The following is an 8,362-nucleotide window of genomic DNA, read 5'->3' on the forward strand; positions in this document are numbered from 1 at the left end:
GGGAGGGGACCAGAAATGTCCCCAGGTTGGATTCCTCTCTTGACGACGACCTAAAATATCTTGACACCTCCCTCAACTTTTTCTACATTAACTTCAGCAACATTCACAGTCTTAGATTTAATTTTCAGTCTGTGGAACACCACCTCTCCTCTACTAAAACATCTTTTCCTCACCGAAACACAGCTGTCTGAGGCTACTGACAGTAGCCCCTTCTCTGTTCCCTCCTACTTTCTCTATTGTCATATTGTGTCTGTGGGCAACGACTTAACTTGTTCTCGTGCCCATGCTCTTGAATCTTCCGAGTTTTCCACCATTTGGCTTTGACTCAATAGCCACTCTCTCTAACTTAATTAATCTGTGCTGTCCATCACTCCCTTAACTCTTTTGACTATAGTAAATTCTTTGACTATTTAACTTCCAAAGTGGAGCCCATTCTGTCCCTCTATCCTTTCATGAAGATCTCTATTCTTGGAAATGTCAATGTTCACCACCAGCTTTGGCTTTCCTCTCCCTTCACTGACCATCCTGGTGAACTAGCCTTCAACTTTGTTTTCCTCCATGACCTAAAGCAACTGGTGCAACATCCTACTCGTATTCCTGACTGTCTTGGAGACACACCCAACATTCTTGATCTCTTCCTTACCTTTCATCCTTCTACTTATGCTGTTACCCTATCATCTCCATCAGGCTCCTCCAATCACAATCTCATTTCTGTATCTTGTCCTATTTCTCCAATCCCTCCCCAAGATCCCCTTAAGCGGAGGTGCCTCTGGCGCTTTGTCTCTGCCAGTTGCGGGGGATCTGAGGTGTTATGCTGATTTTCCCTGGAATGATTATTGTTTCCTTGTCAGAGACCCATCTCTGTGCTGAACACATAACAGAGGTGATAGTATCTGGCATGGAGGCGCACATTCCTCATTCTTTCTCTCAACCTAGACCTTATAAACCTTGGTTCAACACGGCCTGTTCTCATGCTATATATGATAAAGAGGTTGCCCACAAAATTTACTTGAGTCTTCCATCTCCTGAATCTCATGCACTTTATATTTCTGCCCAGATTCATGCCAAGTCTGTTCTTCAACTTGCCAAACATGCCTTCATGATTAGAAAATGTCAAAATCTTTCAATCTCAAACTCCCATCGTAACTTCTGGCATCTTGCCAAAAAATCTCCAATAATTTTGCTTCTTCATCTTTCCCTCTTTTATTTCATCCTGATGACATCTCTGCCATCTCTTCCATCTCTAAAGCTTAACTCTTCTCTCAAACCTTTGCTAACAACTCCACCTTGAATGATTCTGGGCTTGTCTCTCCCTCTTCTCCTACCTCTGATTATTTCATGTCTTCAATCAAAATTCTTTGTAATGAGGTTTTCTATGCCCTAGGAAGGCTTATGGACCTGATGGGGTTCCTCCTATTGTTCTCAAAAACTGTGCTTCCATGCTTGCTCCTTGCCTGGCCAAACTCTTTCAACTTTGTCTCTCGACTTCTAACTCTCCTTCTTGCTGGAAGTTTGCCTACATTCAGCCTGTTCCTAAAAAAACGTGACCGTTATAATCCCTCAAACTATCGTCCTATAGCTTTAATCTCTTGCTTGTCTAAAGTTTTTAAAATTACATATCTTGAATAGAAATATTTTAAACATCTGTCACTTCACAATCTTCTATCTGATCTTCCATCAAGGTCGCTCGCTCTGATCTTCTGGCTTTCCTTACTGAGTCTTGGTCATCCTCTTTTAAAGATTTCAGTGAAACTTTTGCTGTCACGTTAGACATATCAAAAGCTTGTGATAGAGCCTAGCATAAAGCTTTGATTTGCCCTCCTATGTAGAGGCGGTCCTGGGTAGTTTTGCACCATGGGCGAACAATCCATTGGCGCCCCCTCCTCTGCCCCAGAGGAAGGGGAAGAGGTATTATAATATTATGGTATTATAATAATGCAGAGGTGTTAAGTCTATCCCCTGCCCCCATCCCCTTGCTTTTCCTCCGGGTGACACTTGCCTCTTCCCCTTCTCTACTCCCACCTCGCCTTTTCTGACACAGACATAGACAACCTGTATAACTCAGCAACAAGTTGATGCGATAATAGGGGCACATCAGCGCCCACTTCACCAACTTGACGTGGAAATGAGTGGTATTAGTCTAGAAAACTGGCTATTTTTTTTTTTCCTGCGCTTTTTTTAATTTTTATTTATTTTTTTTATTGAGGGCACTAGTGCGCCCCCAAATAAACTGCACCCTGGGTAATCGCCCACATTGCCCATAACAAAAACTGGCTCTGCTCCTACGGTTTCTATCCTTCTCTGCAACTTTATCTCAAGTTTCCTTTCCGACTGTTATATTGCTGCTGTGGTAGACAGCCACAGTTCTTCTCATAAATCTACTAATAGTGATGTTCCTCAGGGTTCTGTCCTGTCACCCACTCTCTTTCTATTGTTCATTAATAATCTTAACCAAACTTCTTGCCCTATCCACTACAACGCTGATGATACCACCTTACATCTTTCCATGTCCTTTCAGAGGCGACCAACCCTTCAGGAAGTCAACAGATCATGCAGGGACACCACAGAACGTCTAACTTCTGATCTTTCTGAGATTTCCAATTGGGGCAGAGAAAATCTAGTAGTTTTCAATGCCTCAAAAACTTAATTCCTCCATCTATCAACTCGACACAAACTTCCATACAACTATCCCCTCTTCTTCAATGACACTCAATTGTCTCCCTCTTCCATACTGAATATCCTCGGTCTGTCCTTTTTAACTGGAAACTTCATAACTCATCTCTTGCTAAAACAGGCTTCTATGAAGTTAGGCATTCTGCGGCGTCTCCGCCAGTTTTTCTTGCCCCTCCAACTGCTAACTCTGTACAAGGGCCTCATCTGTCCTTGTATGGAGTACTCTTCACTTTTTTTTTTTTTTTTTTTTGGGTTGGGGGGGTTGGTTGATTCCACACACACAGCTTTATTAGATAGGGTGGAATCAAAAGCTTTTTGTCTAATCGGCTCCTCTCCTCTGACTGACTGTCTTCAGCCTCTTTCTGCAACGCCGAAATGTTGCATCTATTTCTATCTTTTACCGCTATTTTCATACCTACTAACTGTTCTACTGATCTTGCTAACGGCATGCCTCCCCTCCTCCTGTGGCCTCAATGCACAAGGCTTTCTTCTCCCTCTCATCCCTATTCTGTCCAACTCCCTAACACAAGAGTTAAAAAGTACTCGTACCTTTCACTGGTAAACTCTGGAACTCCCTACCTGCTTTTGTATTTTCGCCTTCCTACGACTTGACGGTAAAATTCTAGTTTCTGGCCATACTCCCCCCTCCACCCCCCAACAACCTTGGGGACTGGTGGGAATGCGGGGTTTCGGGTGGGGAACATGAAATGCGTCGGAAATGCATATTATTTGCGTAAGTGTGTGTGAAAGAAATGGCCATCCTAAACTCTACGGAAGGTTCACTACAACTTTCGTTATTTCACTAATTTGTATAAATTCCATAAATTTGGAGTATATTTCAGCAAGGACACTAACCTAACCCTAACATAATCCTACCTTACCGTATTCTTGGCGGAGAGGCTGCGCAAGCCCCGCACCCTCCCCCCCCCTAGAACATTAACATAACCCTAACATAAACCCACGATTTAGATACAGACAAGGTTAGCGCACTTGTATCTTAAACTCATGGGGCTAGCGTTAAGGGTTTAGAAAAGGTTACTGGGCGTGACGTTTTGAATATAAATACTGATTTTTCTTTTTTTTTCTTTCAAGGAAAGTTGGGTGAAGAGATTTAAGAGTGGGTATAGAAGAAGAAAACAGTAAAAAAATGAAGGAAAGAGATATACAGATCGTGGGCAGTCCACGTTGCTATTTTTCAAAATCTCTGTGTTGAATCTGGTGATGTGTGTTAAACACTGATCGCCGAGCGGCGAGCGATTTAAAATCGTGGATCGCCGTTTCATCACCCGGTAGCCTATGGCTCCAGTTCGATGGAACCGGTAAAAAGTTCATACTTTAGATTTCTGCGAATCTGTGCTGAACTAAAGTGGTTCTGACAAATCGCGGCATATTTCACATTAATGTTATTGCGACGAGAACCTTTCTCAACCCATTTCCTTGCCAAGATCTTATTTGTGGGGAATGTGTAGAATTTTAACTTGTTATTCTTGGCAGGTACACAACCACAAACAGCACAAGCTTTTGCTCTTCCCATACTAATAAAATTGCATAGTATGAGCCCATAAAGTATAAAAATAACTAACCAAAATGTAACTCCCCCCCCCCACAGTGGACACCGCACCAAAGACTATAGATAATAAAACAAGACTAGAAAGATTGCCATTCACCATAAGAAATTCGTGTCGCCTTTAAAGATGCCAGATACCGCTAGAATAGTGGATAACAGCGCCATCCATTGAGTGAACCGCAAACTAACGCCTTTGTAAACAAACAGCGCCACGATTTGAATAATCGCTTTGAGTTCCTTCCTACACACACACACACACACACACACACTACCAATAATGTACTGTAGTACAGTACATATTTACTTCATCCACCTGTGACCCCGTTCAAGCTCCCTTGTATCCAACTTGAGTTATAAGTATATCATAGATATATTATGTATATTGTACATGTGCGATAACTATATATAATTAGGGAGTCGACACACACACACACACACACACACACACGGTAGCTCAGTGGTTAGAGCGCTGGCTTCACAAGCCAGAGGACCGGGGTTCGATTCCCCGGCCGGGTGGAGATATTTGGGTGTCTCTCCTTCCACGTGTAGCCCCTGTTCACCTAGCAGTGAGTAGGTACGGGATGTAAATCGAGGAGTTGTGACCTTGTTGTCCCGGTGTGTGGTGTGTGCCTGGTCTCAGGCCTATCCGAAGATCGGAAATAATGAGCTCTGAGCTCGTTCCGTAGGGTAACGTCTGGCTGTCTCGTCAGAGACTGCAGCAGACCAAACAGTGAAACACACACACACACACACACATAATGAGCTCTCAGATCGCACCGTAATGGGCAACGTCTGGCTGTCTCGTTAGAGACTGCAGCAGATCAAACAGTGACACACACACACACACACGTGTGTGTGTCGCCTCACTAATTATAAATAGTTATCGCACATGTACAATATACATATATCTCTATGATATACTTATAACTCAAGTTGGATACAAGGGAGCTTGAACGGGGTCTCAGGTGGATGAAGTAAATATGTACTGTACTGTGTGTGTGTGTGTGTGTGTGTGTGTGTGTGTGTGTGTGTGTGTGTACTTTCTTTATTTATAATGTACTTTGGTAAATTACATGTCACCTACTTAGTTACATATTTTCAAATTGGTTCAAATAAGCCAAATTACATATATATATATATATATATATATATATATATATATATATATATATATATATATATATATATATATATATATATATATACATACATACATACAAACTCCATTAATTCGGCTCTTAATACTCTCAAAAGGCCAGAAATCCAGATTTTTAAGGCCAAAAAAATAACAATTAAAATCAGGAAAAAAAAATTAAAGTTTCACAGAGTATGTTTTTTGTAGTTGAATTCTTCATTTTCTTTCATTTATATGGAAATACAGAACAGTGTTTGATATGCATACTTTATGTACTGAAAAGAGATAAAACAGTATGCTGAAAATATGTAATATTCCTGTGTTTTGTAACTGTTGTGTTTGGTGTTTTTTGTTGGCGTTGGGTACTGCACAGTAAGAAAGTAATATGCGTACATACTGTACCTGTACATGGATTACTGTTTGGTGCTCTACACATGGATTACTTCTGCATATTAATGGTAAATACAAACACAATGTTTTTGTAAGTCATATTTTTTATTTATTTGCCAATTTTGAGTGCAATGAATTTTTTTAAGTGTTATCCAGAAATCTGGAATTCTCATGAAAGGAAAAGCACATATCTAAGTAAGTTAATAAGTTCACTGGAAATTATAAACATAAACAATTACCAAAACAACAGGCCTAGATTTTAGAATGGAAACTGTTACAAATATAGCAGAAGCAGGCAAGCATAAGCAAACAAATATCATGAAGGTTTATACTGATTTGTACAGGTCTCAACCAAATCAAGTATACTACGATCCACACAAGTGTGGGTGGGTGCCCTTTGTCCTGCAACAAATAACACATGGATGCCCCACTCTAGTGTTCATTTTTGCGGATTTCTTGAGAACATGCGGCGTGTACCTGTCACTGCTGTGGGCCCACTTGTTTGAGTGTTGACACATGTAAACATGCAGACGGATCAACGGTGCTGATCTTGATCTTAAGCTGCAACAGCAGCGCCATCGCGTGAGTGAACCGCAAACAAGAAGAGTTGCCAGTTTCCCTAGGCTACACGGTAAATTGACGCTTTCCAGTCTTGTTTATTTATATAGTCTTTGACCGCACCACCAAAACACAAGCGACCCGCACTGTGCGTGACGTCTTAATCAGCTGTGCCCCGCCTACGAATACATATAGCAAATTCCCATTGGCACAGCTCGGGGTGTTAAGAGGTGGTGGCACGTCATTGGACAAAAGAACTATAGACACAATACGAATCAACGAGTATATATAACTATGAGAGGAAAGCTTGAAAATACTGCGTCATTAAGTTAGATTGGATGGCAAGTATAGTAGTGTTTTCATTCCCTCCTAGAGGGACTCGTCGTCGCTTACTTTCGACTTGAGATCCCTGAAATATTTAATTTTCTCTTCCTACATGACATATGTGGTAGTATACGAAACTGATAAATGTAAACATATGTTTTCAAATCGAAAATGTAATGTAGTGTTTTAAACTTTCAGTAAATATTTGTATTACTGATCACTTTAATATCAGCTCTTCCTGCTGCTCATCCCTTGCAAGTGGTCGCCATCGTCCTCATCCGCGTGGGACATACAACACTCGCCGCACACTTGTACTGCCTACGTCTGTCTCCTGATTCCATCTGCCCTTGGTGTAGGACTATTCCTGAGACCATTGAGCATTTCCTGCTCTACTGCCCACGCTTCCACCCCCACTGCACTGCATTACGTTCTTGGCTCTCTGCTCTGGGCATCGACCTGCTTGCCCTCCTGGCGGCCTCAGGTGTCCATCCCTCCCGGCAATCTGCTGTCCTTCGCCTTACCTGTGCCTTCTTGAGGAAGACCGGCCAGCTATCGCGCCTGTGATATCCACACAGGACTACTCCAGGGCTCATAAGGATTTAAAGATCTTCGCGGCCCTGACAACAACAACAACATCCCTTTCAAGTCCTTAACAACATATTGGGTAAAATTCTAGTTTCTGCCCATACTCCCTCTTCCACCCCCCAACAAACTTGGGGACAGGTGGGAATGCGGGGTTTTGGGTGGGGTACATAAAATGCGTTGGAAATGTGTATTTTTTGCGTAAAATGGAAAAAATTCCCATTAAAAAGTCTACGGAATTTTCATTACAAGTTTCCTAATTTTACTAATTTCGGTAATTCGGTAAATCTATAGAACAGCAACTCCTTACATATTCTTTTCTATTACCCCTTCCCCCAACAAGCTTGGGGCCACGTGGGGAATCGGGGTTTTAGGGGGGGAGCCAAAAGAGGCGAGATATGGCGATCCAAAAAGATCTAAGGAATAAAAACTAACCTAACGTAACCTAACCTAACCGGCGGGCTGTGCCCCCACAACACTAACCCCCTAACATAAACACTAACCTAACCCTAACATAAACCTAACCTAACGTAACCAAACCTAGCCAGGGGGGCTGCGCCCCCGGACCCCACCCCAACACTAACCTAACCCTAACATAAACCTAACCTACCGTATCCTTGCTTTGGGGCAGCTTCCCTCCCCTCACAACGGTTCTCTTATAGCTTCACACAGTATGCCCTACCTCTTAACGAAAGGATGAAGGTCCTGGCTGGTCCTCTTCTCGATTGTACACTGACTTGCATCGCAGGAGCGATGATTTCCCAGTAATCAAATTCGCAACCTTTACAACTAATGTCACTGGTGGCCATAGCTCAACTGCGCACACAGATCTCTGTGCACCTGTCTGCCCAGCTGTGCCCCGCCTTCGAATACATATAGCAAATCCCCATTGGCGCAGCTTGTGGTGTTAAGAGGTGGTGGCACGTCATTGGACAAAAGAACTATAGACACAATAAGAATCCTATTCACTAGTTACCCACAAACCCCAGCAATAAACAAATGCAAGTCAGTGTACTGCTTATTTCCGAGTGTGATGGAGCTCCGTGGCTTGTTGTTGGCTTCATCAACGTTATGAAACTTGTAATGAAAATCACGTAGACTTTTTAATGGGAATTTTTTTTTTCCATTTTACG

At 42.3% G+C, this 8,362-nt stretch overlaps 1 protein-coding gene across 1 annotated transcript in view; it reads right to left on the reverse strand.

Moving 5' to 3' along the window:
- The window catches only part of LOC123499752 (vesicle-fusing ATPase 1-like), a 17,477-nt gene extending 9,511 nt beyond the window's left edge, over positions 1-7,966 (reverse strand). Inside the window, exon 1 of the mRNA XM_045248205.1 lies at positions 7,912-7,966. The gene's annotated coding sequence lies outside the window, so the exon portion shown is untranslated. The remainder of the gene's footprint in view (positions 1-7,911) is intronic.
- Positions 7,967-8,362: the final 396 nt, after the last annotated feature.

This window comes from Portunus trituberculatus, chromosome 50 (genome assembly GCF_017591435.1).
Source record: "Portunus trituberculatus isolate SZX2019 chromosome 50, ASM1759143v1, whole genome shotgun sequence".
Taxonomy (NCBI): Eukaryota; Metazoa; Arthropoda; class Malacostraca; order Decapoda; family Portunidae; genus Portunus; species Portunus trituberculatus.